At 40.4% G+C, this 14,332-nt stretch overlaps 1 long non-coding RNA gene across 1 annotated transcript; it reads right to left on the bottom strand.

Annotated features, from left to right (window-relative positions):
- Positions 1-537: 537 nt before the first annotated feature.
- Positions 538-14,162, bottom strand: LOC141918959 (uncharacterized). Its single transcript, XR_012621851.1, has 5 exons — positions 14,061-14,162; positions 10,313-10,516; positions 3,722-3,869; positions 2,098-2,240; positions 538-795 (listed from the first exon to the last, which is right to left on the bottom strand). It is a non-coding gene; the product is annotated as an uncharacterized LOC141918959 (long non-coding RNA).
- Positions 14,163-14,332: the final 170 nt, after the last annotated feature.

Here is a 14,332-nt window from a genome sequence, read left to right as displayed (position 1 = left end):
CTGTTCCTCAAACAGTGCAAAATCCTATGAAATACAGTCACTGCCTGTGACTTCAGTAAATGCTACATTGGTGAAACCAAAAGTGTTTTAAATGTTTACTCAGTCACTGATTATAAGCTGAAACCTTACTACATATAGCTGTTCTAGTTGAGCAGAACTGGATGGTTGGAATAAAACGTCAAATGTCTGAGAGTGGGTCACTTTAATAGCAGATTATAATTATTTATGGATATTATAATCCCCAAAGAAATAATATTGTGCTTATAAATTCCTTTAGAAGAGTAAATAAAAGACAGTTAAACCACACCAGTGATAAAAAGCATATTTCTCCACATAGTGCCAATTCCTTTTTTTGTCACTTCACAGAATTTATTGCATACTCATATTTTTTTCATTAAAAGTTATGGTTGGTATATTGGCCAGCTGAAAAAAACAACTTAAACCATTCCACACAGGCATAGTTCTTACTGCACAATGGATAAATTATGAACACTTCCAGAGACACCATGCCTAAAAAAAAAATATTCAGACACAAACTTCTTGAACAGTATTTCAACTTTAATGGAATCAGAACAGTAACCCATCAGAACAATTCTATACATCTCTATAAACACTTTGGAGCATGACTAAGTACCTATTACTTCCTATATACAATCACCTGAAACGATACACTGTAAATATGCCTTAACTAAGAAAATACAAACATGCTTTTGCAAGATTATTTAGCTCTTTTTGAGCGTAGCTGTCGCTTGATGATTAGCTGATCGCTTTCCTTCTCTTTTTTTCTATAAAGACCTGAAAAAGATGATATTTCAAGAGTTACTCAGCATTTCTTCAGTGACAAATGACATGCACTTCTAGACCCATGTAACCAACAACATGTTTTTTCCCAGAAGCTGTTTTCAGAATGAATTTTGCCTATTATCTTCTAGTCAGAGGTCTCCAGAACAGAGACACCATTTTAGTGCATGATAATAAGCAAAAAATACTGGGAACATATGAAATCCCTTTTTTTGCTGAAACAAATATCAAAGTCCAAAGAAAACAGTGATCTGAAAGCAGCTCTCACTTCTTATCTCTAATACTCATTTTGTGAAACAAGAAGCGTTCAGAAAACATATTTTTAGCTTAAATTTCTTTAGCTTTCTGACTTTCCCAGGATTCAGTCTTTAACTTTTCCTTCCACTTCCAAGCTCCTTAGCTTCTTTTGCCCTGCCTTCCTGTCATTTCCTTCAGCCTCCTGTGGACAGCATTTTGGTTACTGCTGCATCTATTCATACAGTTTACAGAAAAGTCAACAGAATAACTCAGTATGGGCAAATGCTCACCAGAGCGAATGAAAAAGGACTGAACAGAATGAAGAGATGTACTTCTAACAGCCAGAGCACGCTCAGCACTTTAGTTACTGACAAAACCATAAAGCTGGATTTCAGAAACCGTCCATCAAGCCCTGGCCTATAAGACTCCCTATAGGCTGGCTTAGACAGGGCAACGCAATTTAAGCACACGCAGAAGGCTACTGAAACTGTGCTTTGAAAAGCATGGGTGTATCCAAATCCTAAAGTAACCCTAATAGCAGCTGGGCAGAAAAGGAATCGGAAATTACCTCAGATGCTCACTTGCCCTGCAAAGTTAATCGTACACGCAGACCTTTCTCTTCAGTGTTTCAATCAGGCTATTCCAAATCTATGGATTCCTTCATGGTCTCTATTTCTGTTATCCCTTCATGCTACTCTTAAATGAACACCAACTACTGGAAAAACAAATTAAGACTCAACTGCTGTACTAGAGGAAAAAGTAACACTCCACATACCCCAGCCTAAGGTATCTAAGACTCCAAATGTGAAGATATCGCCATGACTGCTATATAGGTGATACAACAAGTCAGCAGTCACACACAGAGAAGATAAGTGAGAAAACAGAGAAAATTAAAGTAACACATCAGGAAGAAAAGACCAAAAGAAATAAGTCAGTACTTTCAAACCTCTTCTGCAACTTGACTCAATCAGGTTTGTTCTGTCCCCCCAATAGCTTATTTTAAGCCCAGATTACAGAAATAGATTACAGCGGACAGAACACTAACCCGTAATCACTTACCGAAGAATCAGGGATATCTAGAGGGCAAGAACTGTCCATTGAATACAGCTTTCTCTTAGATCGTTTTGGCTTGAGCTCCTTTCCTTTGACATTTTCTGGTTCTGCAGACTTGGGAGAGCTTATTGTTGCCATCAGCTGCTTTGCTACAAGAAAAAATTTATTGTAAATCAATGTCTTATTGGTTTTATGAGCCTCAAAATTAATGAATAAAGGTTTAATGAATAAAGGTTTATTAAAACCAGTTTAAAAATGAAACAGATGTAGTCTGAAATTTAAACATAAAAATTCAGAAGTGGTATGTATTTGACTACCACAGTCTTCTATATCCTGAAACAGTTTTCTATAGCTTCAAATACAAAAGCTTAAAGGACACATTTAAATAGCACCAAAAAAATCAATTGGGATTCAGATTTCACTGGATGTTAAATACAACAGGAATTGAAAACCAGGCTTAACTTCTTTGTACTGACAGAAGCACAAGGTTGAGTCAATTTTCTCTATGTACTTGTATAGTTTTATCAAACTAGTACCAGCTCTATGAAGAGATGAGTGTGTGCATCTTATGAGCTAGAAGGAAAGAAGAGATCCCAATCAATACTAAGTTATGCAAAGGAGGGAAAAAATACAGGACATGGTAATAAAGGTTACAAATTAGACCTCATTTGCTCAAATAAAGTATTTCCAGGGTGAAATTTTGATTACTCTGAATTTGGCTTCCATTGATAATGACATGTTGTCCTCATGGAACCACTCTGACAAATGTGAAAAATGTTAGAAATCCCACTATCTTAACTGTGCATCGTGAATAATGACTAACCTTGTTTTAACCAGCCAAATAGTAGTGTCTTTTAGAATTTAACACTGGTGATTCTTTGTGCCCTCTGCTAATTTTAATCTTTTTTTTTTTAAAAAAAAAACCAGTAACTCAGAAATCATGTCTTACTGTAGGAAAGAATAAAAATATATTCTTCAATGGAAGGTCCTAGCAGTTAATTTTCCCAAGGCTATACTTAAACTTGAAATCCATTAACTGCTTCAGAGCTAGTTTATTGAAGTCTTCCACATATTTTCTGGAGATACTGGCTTTCAGATTCTGTAGAACTAATCTTCCTCTCCTACATACATACTTCAAAAAACATTAATACAATTTCCACAGAAACAAAACAGGAAGTGGGGGGGAGATTGCTTATAGAACAAGGTCAGATCTGGGTTTGAATTCAACTCTTGATTTTTTTAGATCAACAGGTCAAGTTTCTGAAATTGCCTTTAACTGTTTTACTGTAAGCAAGAACAAAGTAACTCAGACATTTTGAGCTTATCATTGCTTTTATGATAAATTTATACGCACATAGTCCACACTGCATCCTTTCGCTCTACCTGGCTTACCTTTCACACTTAACCTAAACTTTAGAACCATGTGGTCCTTGTAATCCAGTCGGCCTCTTCTACTCTGCAAGATTCAGCAGAGCAGGCCCCAGCTCAGACTCCATTGTTTCATAAATGAAAGAACTGGATGCAGCAGACGTGGCCTTTAACAGCACATACATTAACAGATTACAGTAGAAAAAAGCTATTCTACAATACCCAGATAACATGGAATAAGCCTTATTTATTCTGTACAAACCTTTAGAGTGAAAAATAACAGGAGAACTTTGGAAAAAATCTCCAATTTTTTGTAGTGTTCCATCTTTCTTTTTAGCTGACTTTTTACGTGAAGTAGATTCTTGCTTTCTTAAGGGGTATTCTTTTCTTTTCTTCTGTGTAGAAGACATCTGTACAGAAATACACAGTCATTGTTTAAGTCGAAAAGTTGACTTATCTTCAAGTTTAATTCCATTTTGTTTGGCTTCAATGTTATTTTCAAGCTGACATTTTGAGCTTTGCTACCGAAACCTCTGCTCATTAATGATACTGCCGCAGCAAGCAATGTAGACAACCTTATTCTATACCCAAAAGAAAAGAAATTGTCAGTTTCACAGAATACATCTAAGGGCATGAGTAATATAGGAAACAAATAGTTTCTTTTAAAAAAGTAGATTCAAAGTTTTAGAGTATTTCATTAGACTAGCTGTTCTAGTTATAAAACAGAAGAAAACTGATGGTGAAAATAAATCTACTGTCCACCCTTTGAGCCTGCCCAGGTTACTACTAAGGCCTAAAATCATACTTTTATAGTTGTCATGCATATAGATGACACAAACCTTAGTTTTACTTCAAAAGGAATTGCCTATAACATGACATATGCTGAGTATGTTCAAACTAGTCTTCATAACTACTCAGCATGCAACATCCTTCCCTGGGAATCCCTGTACGCTGCAGCCAGTACACGTTCTGGGCAAATACAGACTGACTCTCCTTGGTTAGCTTAGAAAGTTTAGTAGGAAGACAACGTACGTGTTTAAGAATCCTATTAAAATACATAGATAAGGATTAAGATACTGCTGCATAAGAATGTTTGCTCCTTTCACAAGTCCACCTTTACAGAAAAGGTGGACTTATGAAAGGAGAAACTAACTTCAAAATTGAACAAAACCAAACTATTTTCTTGTTGCTTGTAGAAGGTGAATTAGTCATAGCAGGTTTTGCATTTTCTTGTTCTCACTTTTCACAAAATCCTAAGAAAATAAACATGACAAATTTTAACTAGGATTCTTCCGGAAAGAATAATGATTACCTATATTACAGAAGCAGCCACTATTTAAATGCTATGACTAACAGTAGGGAGGCATTGACTACTGCTGGATAGAGGTAACTATTCAAACGTGAAATAAACACTAAACAAACTTGTGGAAGGGAACTAGAAATGCCTGTAGTCAAACCATTCTGACATTTACTATTTTCTTCTCTCCGTTATTTCCTATACTTTTGACTTTAAGAGATTTGACAAGCCAACACCCAAATTGAAATTAATAAATCTAAGTGTAAATTTGGATTTATGGTGACAAGTATATAAAAAACAGGTTGGTAGCACAGTGCCATTGTTAAGCTGTCTTTTAATGACATCTTCTATCTTGTGAAGTGGTGCTGAGAGATTTCAGATAACCGACAGCCATACCAACTGATAACAGCATCAGAAAACGGAAAGAGGATTTTGTTCTTTAATTAGAAGGGAGCCTCTGAAAAAGATTTGGTTTTGTTTGTTTCTAAAACACCAGGGAGTTTGTTTCATTTTTAAAAAAATTTGACATGAGCAGTATGTGGTTATTTTAGCACTACAGGTTTCCCCTCAGTTTTAGTTTTCACAATGCTTTTCAGTTTTAGGAAATTTAAAAAAACAAACTGTGTCTTCAGTAGACTTGTAACAGTTAAAGTTACTGAATCATTTTATAATCTGTTTGGCATATGTAACATGAAGATAAATATTTAAATATGGGTACAGAAGGCCCCATATGCAGACCGGACCCGCTTCATAGGGAAGTCTGCTGCCTCCCTGGGGGCCGCGTCAATGACCTCAAGGCAAAACTCCCCACTCTAGTGAGACCCAAGGACTACTACCCTCTCCTGGTTTTTCAGGTAGGTAGTGACGACATTACTAGGAGAAGTCCTAAAGCAATGAAGAGAGATTTCAGGTCCTTGGGGAAAGTGATTAAGGGGTCGGGGGCACAAATTGTGTTCTCCTCCATCCCTTCAGTTGGAGGGATGGATGAAGAAGAATACAGGAGAACTCAACAGATGAGCTTGTGGCTCCAAGACTGGTGTTACAGTCAGGGCTTTGGATTTTTCAATCATGGGTTGGTATACAGGGCGCCAGACCTTTTGGCATTAGATGGAATGCACCTGTCCCAGAGGGGGAAGAGGATCATGGGACAGGAGTTAGCTGGGCTCATTGACAGAGCTTTAAACTAGATTTGAAGGGGGAAGGGGGAAAACATCAGCCCATATGAAGTACATGTATACCAATGCACACAGTATGGGTAACAAACAGGAGGAGCTTGAAGCCATGATGAAACAGGAAAATTATGATGTTGTGGCTATTACAGAAACATGGTGGGATGTCTCCCATGACTGGAGTGCGCCTGTTGATGGCTACAAGCTCTTTAGAAGGGACAGACGAGGAAGGAGAGGTGGTGGGGTGGCGCTGTATGTTAGGGACTGTTGTGATTGCCTTGAGCACAAGTGTAGCGAAGACAGGGTAGAGTGTCTTTGCGTTAGAATCAGGGGGAAGGCCAACAGGGCAGATGTTGTAGTAGGAGTCTACTAGAGGCCACCCACCCAGGACAGAGAGGTGGATGAAATATTCTATAAGTATTTAGAAGAAATCTCATGATCGCTTGCCCTTGTTCTTGTGGGAGACTTCAACTTCCCAGACATCTGCTGGAAGTACAGTACAGCAGAGCGAGACCAGTCCCGGAGATTCCTGGAATGTGTGGGAGACAACTTCCTGACGCAACTGGTGAGAGAACCAACCAGAGAAGGTGCCCTGCTGGATCTCCTCTTTGTGAACAGAGAAGGACTGGTGGACAATGTGGCAGCTGGAGGCCGACTAGGGCACAGTGATCATGAAATAATAGAGTTCTCTATTCTTAGAGAGGCCAGGAGAGGGCTAAGCAGAACTGACATCCTGGACTTCAAAAGGGCTGACTTTGTATTGATTAGGCACCTGCTTGAAAGGATCCCTTGGGAGACAATCCTGAACAGTATAGGGGTCCAGGAAGACTGGGCACTCTTTAAGAAGGAAGTGTTAATGGCTCAGGAACAGGCAGTCCCCAGGTGCTGTAAGAGAAGCCAGCAACAGAGAAGACCAACCTGGCTGAACAGGGAGCTTTGGCTGCAACTCAGGGAGAAAAGGAAAGTTTACAGCCTTTGGATGAAGGGACTAGCCACTCACAGTGATTACAAAGACACAGTGAGGCTATGCAGGGCAGAAATCAGGAGGTCTAAAGCCCAGCTGGAAATTACCCTGGCTTCAGCAATCAAGGATAACAAGAAATGTTTCTATAAGTATGTCAACAGCAAAAGAAAGACCAGGGAGAGTCTCCATCCCCTGCTGGATGCGGGGGGAAACATGGTAACAAGTGATGAGGAGAAGGCTGAGGTCCTTAATGCCTTCTTTGCCTCAGTCTTTAATAACAAGACTAGTTGGACTGAGGGAATCCAGCCTCCTCAGCCAGAGGACAGAGACTGGGAGAACGACCCCCCTGCAATCCAGGAGACAGTCAGTGACCTACTGCATCACATAGACACACACAAGTCTATGGGACCTGATGGGATACACCCGAGGGTGCTGAAGGAGCTGGCTGGGGTGCTCGCCAAGCCACTTTCCATCATTATCAGCAGTCCTGGTTGACCGGGGAGGTCCTGACAGATTGGAAACTGGCCAATGTGACGCCCATCAATAAGAAGAGTCGGAAGGATGATCCAGGAAATTACAGGCCTGTCAGCTTGACTTCAGTGCCCGGGAAGCTGATGGAGCACCTCATCCAGAGTACCATCACACAACACATGCAGGACAACCAGATGATCAGGCCCAGTCAGCATGGGTTTATGAAAGGCAGGTCCTGCTTGACAAACCTGATCTCCTTCTATGACAGGGTTGACCTGCTTATTGGATGAGGGAAAGGCTGTGGATGTAGTTTACCTCGACTTGAGTAGGGTCTTTGACACCGTTTCCCACAGCATTCTCCTGGCGAAATTGGCTGCTCGAGGCTTGGATGGTCGCACACGCTTTGCTGGGTAAAAAACTGGCTGGATGGCCGGGCCCAAAGAGTTGTGGTGCATGGAGTTAAATCCACTTGGTGGCTGGTCACGAGTGGTGTCCCCCAGGGCTCGGTTTTGGGGCCACTACTGTTTAAGATCTTTATTGATGATCTAGACGAGGGGATCGAGTGCACCCTCAGTAAGTCTGCAGATGACACCAAGTTGGGTGGGAGTGTTGATGTGTTGATCTGCTTGAGGGTAGGGAGGCTCTGCAGAGAGATCTGGACAGGCTGGAGCGATGGGCTAAGGCCAACTGTATGAGCTTCAATAAGGCCAAATGCCGGGTGCTGCACTTGGGTCACAACAACCCCCAGCAACGCTACAGGATTGGGGAGGAGTGGCTGGAGAGCTGCCAGTCAGAGAGGGACCTGGGGGTGTTGATTGACAGCCGGATAAACATGAGCCAGCAGTGTGCCCAGGTGGCCAAGAAGGCCAATGGTATCCTGGCTTGTATCAGAAATAGCGTGGCCAGCAGGGCCAGGGAAGTGATCTTGCCCCTGTACTTGGCACTGGTGAGGCCGCACCTTGATTACTGTGTTCAGTTTTGGGCCCCTCACTACAAAAAGGACATTGAATTATTCGAGTATGTCCAGAGAAGGGCAACGAAGCTGGTGAAGGGTCTGGAGCACATGTCGTACGAGAAGCGACTGAGGGAACTGGGGTTGTTTAGTTTGGAGAAGAGGAGGCTGAGGGGAGACCTCATCACCCTCTACAACTACCTGAAAGGAGGGTGCAGAGAGCTGGGGATGAGTCTCTTTAACCAAGTAATGAGCGATAAGACAAGAGGTAATGGCCTCAAGTTGCACCAGGGAAGGTTTAGACTGGATATTAGGAAGTATTTCTTTCCAGAATGGGTTGTTGGGCATTGGAATGGGCTGCCCAGGGAAGTGGTGGAGTCCCCATCCCTGGAGGTGTTTAAGAGTAGGGTCGACATAGCGCTGGGGGATACGGTGTAGTTGGAAACTGCCAGTGCTAGGTTAACGGTTGGACTAGATGATCTTCAAGGTCCTTTCCAACCTAGATGATTCTGTGATTTAAGAGTAACATTCAGGTGAATAAAACAGCAATAAGATACTTCTAAAATTAGTTCCATGTTATTGAAAAATTACTTAGCTAAATGTTATCCCATCAGGATATGAACATCTACGCTATGAAAGGATTTATAAATGGATTGGTAAAACAGTCTTCTCAAAACATGGATAACTATGTTAGATGAAATATATTCATCTGTAGATAAGGTTCAGTACTTTTCCAGTGCCTTCAAAAGGATGGTTATTTTTACACTTACTTTTCCAGCAGCCTAAGAGAATACTCCTCTCAAAGAAAATTGGTTCAAGACATAGGAAGTTTAAATCAAATCTGGACATTATTCCAGAATGAAGCGTTCAATTCCAGATGAATTAACTTACACAACTTTTAACAGTTACTTTTGCAATCCAAGTTTAACAAAATGACTTTATTGAAGTACTGTTGAACACTAATCACTGAAGTGACCGTTTCTCTTAACTATTTTACTAAGAGATTAAAAAAACATCACTTGAGAACACTTGAATGAGAATGCTAGAAAACCATCAGACACTTCACTCTCCAGCTGAGACAAACTCAGAGTGATCACTTGCCACTTATGCAAATGACCCACAGGTCATCTCCCTATACTCACCTGTCAGCTTCAGAAGTCCTTAGAAGTACAGAGATTCATAAGCCCCACAAGTAGGATTACAAGTAAGTACCACCACAATGAGGTATTAGGGTTTCATAGTCTTTGTGTCTTAGAAATAGCTCTGTTCATGATAATGTTGATAAAAGTCAGAGGAAAGAAATGTGCGGTTCAAGTAGGAGCAGTGAAGATTTTTACCACCCTGAACTGCTGTGAAGCCTTAGTCTCGCACATAAACACCACAGCACACTAAGAACGCTGGCACATATAACCTAGCACAACTGAAGGAATTAAAGAGGAATTAAGTTCTACAGAAAACAGGGAGGTTCAGGTGCTCGTGCAATTAGTTCTGTATATTCCCTTTAAATACAAAAAGATCAAAGAAAACACAGACTGGACAAAAAGTCAAAGGAAGTGGTCTTGAAACTCTGAAATGCAATGATTAAGCCCAGAGGCTTAACTTTTAATTGCCTATTAGAAGAGGTTATAGTTGATACCAATGATTGCTTAAACCAAAAGAAGCAGTTCTATTGAACTGGTCTCTAATCCTGCAGATCACAGCTACAGACAGAAGCAAATAGTAAGAGCAAGGAGAGAGAAATGTAAAAGGTGAAGAGGAAGTACATATCAGGGACAAGCGTCCAGAGTCTGGATAAATTGAAATCTATGACTTTATTCAACATAGGCCAGAGATCCACACCTTGGCAGGAGGTGGGGGGTGGGGGGGAAAGAGGTTTAAATATTCTCTGTATATATCCTTAGGATCTCAGTGAGAATCAAAAGGATAGGATTTTAACAAATGATCAGAGTAATAAATTGAAAGACTACACAACACATTTTGTCAGTCGGTCTAGGTCATACCTCATCCCTCTCTTCACTTGTCCTTTTCTTTCTTGGCTTGAGCACTTTAACTGTAGCTGGTAAGGTGCTGCCCTAGTGTTTCACCTCCATCTTATCGGGTTCCAGAGGTGTGAACTGAATTTCCATCTCTGGTTTTGGGAACCGACTAGTATTTCCACTTTCTGTGGACACTTCTGAAGAGTCAAGGACAATTTCTGAATGCTCCTGCAAATACATGGAAATTTTAAGAACACAAGTTTTAAAATAACTGAGTTAAAAAACCCATAATACACATCTTTCCCCAATGGATTGCAAAGTAAGCATTCCATTTCCCAGCTTTCACTTTCAGAACACTTCTAATTGAAGGAATCTACTTCAACCATAGCAGAGTTTAACCCTTACTTTCTAAAACTTTTTTGTTACATTTTAAAAAGTTAACGTTTCTATCTACAGTGACAGAACTTGAACTCAGCCTGATACTTTGTTTCCAAGTCATTTTGCTCAAGGGCAGAGACAGTCACAGTTTTCACAAGTAGCAGTAGTAGAATGGACATGACTTTCATCTTAACTCTGCTGCTCCTTAGGAGCTAGGCAGTGATAGCAGCTTTTGAGAGAAAAGTATAACCTTTCTCTAGCCTATCTTTAAGGAATTTTCCCTTCCCCTTCTACACCAGAGAAGTTGTGTAAGTAACAAGGTCCAACTAGCAAGCTACAAGCCAAATTCAACCTATGAGAGGCTTCTACATCACTACCTGTTCTCTGGAGGAAGAGCAGGCATTAAGGCAGCCCGCAGCCCACAAGCTGAAAACCTTGTCTTGTACCTGCTCACAGCCAAACTGCAAGAACTGCACAGTGAGGGTGGGATGGAAAAATCAGTTTGACAATTCTTCTTCCTCAGCAGCACTTACCTTCCACCATCCACCCAACCTGTTTTTCTTAGCAAAACCAGCAAGTGAGAGCTGTGGTCCTCCCAGCTCCTGCATCTCTGTGGCAGCAGTTCAGCTGCTGGCTAGCATACAGGAATGGATTCAGCAGCTGTTTGAATGAAACCTGAAAGACAGGCTGCTGTGGTGATTGGTGCTTAGAAACTGCAGGTGGCTGCTACTACTGCTGCTGGTGGGGTCCCAAACAGAGCAGCTGCTGTGGCTTCTCGAAGGGCACTCTCCTCCTCTCAAAAAGGAAAGTGATCAAAGCTCATGGAAAGCCCAGAGATAGTCACATTCTGCAACAGGCTCTGCTGGGATTCTGAGTAAGAATACAAGCACCACTGCATTCCCAAGAATGGAGTTGGCTAATATAAACATTTTTCTTTATAACTGCTACTTCATGAGAGTTAGCCATCAAAAAGTTACACAGGAATGGCTAGTGTCATTAGCTAACACAGCTACACACAAGAATCCTGTAGTGGAAGAAAGCAAATCCAATTTGCCCTGCTACTGCTCATCCATTTAAAAGGGTTTATATATTTGTTTCAAGTGACTTATCTAATAATCAGCCACTTCATAAGCATTGGTGAGAGGTAGGATTTCAAGAGCATGCAGCTGAAGTCAGATATAGCTATTCACATGATTATGTTATACATCTTTTATTTCTACCAAAAGCCACTAAAATGAGGTGATCTGATCACCAAGAAAGGTATTTGCAGAATAAAACTTTAGAATTATTCAGACAACAGGATACATTTTCTTCCCTATTCTGCATTTAGCAAAATCCATACAACTGCATAAAATTTTTAAATTTCAGTTTTGTACCAACCTCACTTAATGAAGAGGCACTGCTAGGACAGTGAGATAATGAATAATTCCCTTTAACTGCGTCATATCTAACTGAAATACTTGACAAAGTATAGGATTAGTCCTGCTTTGTTTTTCTATAAACTGTAAATATTTAGAATGAGAAGAGATTATGCTAAACTGTAAACCTCAAAATATTTTGATTTTTCTAAAGCTACAATATAAAAGCTCAAGTGCAGACAGCTAATGAACACCTGGGCTGAGAGACAACACAAGTTTAAGGCAGTAACCTCTACTCACGATGCCATCATGAGATGTGCCCTGCTGGGTCTCACCAACAGTCCGTCTAGTTCAATATTCTGCCCCAAGAGTGGCAAAGGGAGATGCTATTTAAGGATAAGATAGTGATCCTGGTCACCTTGTCATCTGTCCTCTCCATACTCTCCCAGCATTCTTAGCTGTGCATTACAATTGTCAGAGTCTACACCACTGTCTAACCCTCAGAGTATCCATTTAAAAATATATTGATGGATTTCTACTACAAAATTTTTCTAATCCCTGCTGACAGTAACTGTTTCCACCACCTCCAGAAAATTACTAGCTGCTTCATATAGGAATATGTTATTTTAGCTGTCTTAAAATTATTTCCTATTAGTTTCACGAAGTGCTGCCCAGTTCTTGCAGGATTTTAACAAGGACAGTTCTGCCTTCTGTTTACCCACCGCAACCATGATTTTGTAAACCTCAGCCCCACAACCCTCTGGTGGCCTTAACCTCTCCTAATCACAGTGCCAGCTTCTTAGCCTCTCCTCACAAGGCAGGAGACACACATCGTCTTGATCACCTTAGATTTTCTTCTTTATCTCCACTATATCTTTCCTGAGAATTATTTGACTTCCCCCCAAGACTCTACCCCATTCACTTCACACCATAACAGTTTATCACATGATAATCCTGGTAGTAGCCTCTCCTTATTCATAACATCAAGTACTGTGGCTACTGGCTTGAGGTAAATACTTCAGCACCAACTGTTCACAACAATTCTTCTCTGTAACTAATTTTATAGCAAAAATAACTAATTTTATGGTGCTCTCTTAGCTGCCATTACAAAGCTGTATAAAGCAATAACCATTCTGAGAGCTCCTCTCTACTCCCTCATACATCACAAGCTTTATCTATACGGCACCAGCTGAATTGATGAAGTAGCAAGAAACTGGCCAGTCTTATTTGGCAGTAGACAGGAGAGAGATGAAGAGATGCATTTCATCATTCAGCCCAGTTCTGCCACAAGAGGAGAATCACATCTTCTAGCAGCCAGGGGAGGGTCTGCTAGGAAATCCATGTTCAGCTCTCTTCATTACTAGTTAGCAATGGAGTCACGTAGCATTAATTCAGTTTGGGAGGAAAACTACCTCACTGAATACTGCTCACGTAGCACACAGGGATTTGGTCAGAATCAGAAGGCTCAGTACAGGTGCAAGCCTTTCAATTTTTGTTCAGGAAATATGCAAAGTCAATCTTTTCTTTGTGTAAACTTCAAATATTGTTTTGTTTTTAAGTAAGATGCAAGATACCGTTCTGTTCTTGTGAACCCCATACGGGCTGGCAGCTCTAATTACAGAACCATCTCTACTACCACACTATAGGTGGTATCAGGAAAGTTGTCTGAGCTGAAATCCCCTTAGCACTGACATAACCAAACAGAGGTGACATCACAAATATTATGTCTTCAAATCTCTAGAATCTGGATTAGTTAACTAGTTTTTCCCTCAGGTACAGAAGTTTTATAGTGTATAGAGAGGTGGTATTCTCTTAACTAAAGTACTTCTTTTTCTGAGAGGGAACTTGAAAGAGGGAGAGAGAAGAATAAACAAGAACTCAGAATTAGTGATATAGTTAAAGTACGAAGAACTACAGAAAGTAACTTTTGGGAGATTCCCCACATTGCTGAAATATATACTGAGAAAACAACAAAACAAAGATGTTACTAACAACATATCATTAGTACATACTTTCGATAAATATAACAAACATACCTCTTTGTTTACAGACTGATCTATTTTATCTTGTCCTTCAGGTAAAGGTACTTCTGCCAAAGACTGAAGACTTTTATGGTTAATGCCTTGTTTCAATTCCTTTATAAAGTCATCTTTCTCAGCCAGCTGTTTTCTTAGTTCTTCTGTATCAGTTCCCTCATCCTAATAAACATAGCAAAAATTGCCACAAATTGCAGGATTGGCAAAAGAAATTAACATGTGCATGAGCATCATTACAATTACTCAGTAGCACCAGTTTTAGAATTGCAGGC

This window comes from Strix aluco, unplaced genomic scaffold, assembly GCF_031877795.1.
Source record: "Strix aluco isolate bStrAlu1 unplaced genomic scaffold, bStrAlu1.hap1 HAP1_SCAFFOLD_96, whole genome shotgun sequence".
Classification (NCBI taxonomy): Eukaryota; Metazoa; Chordata; class Aves; order Strigiformes; family Strigidae; genus Strix; species Strix aluco.
This window is presented reverse-complemented; position numbering and strand designations above follow the sequence as displayed.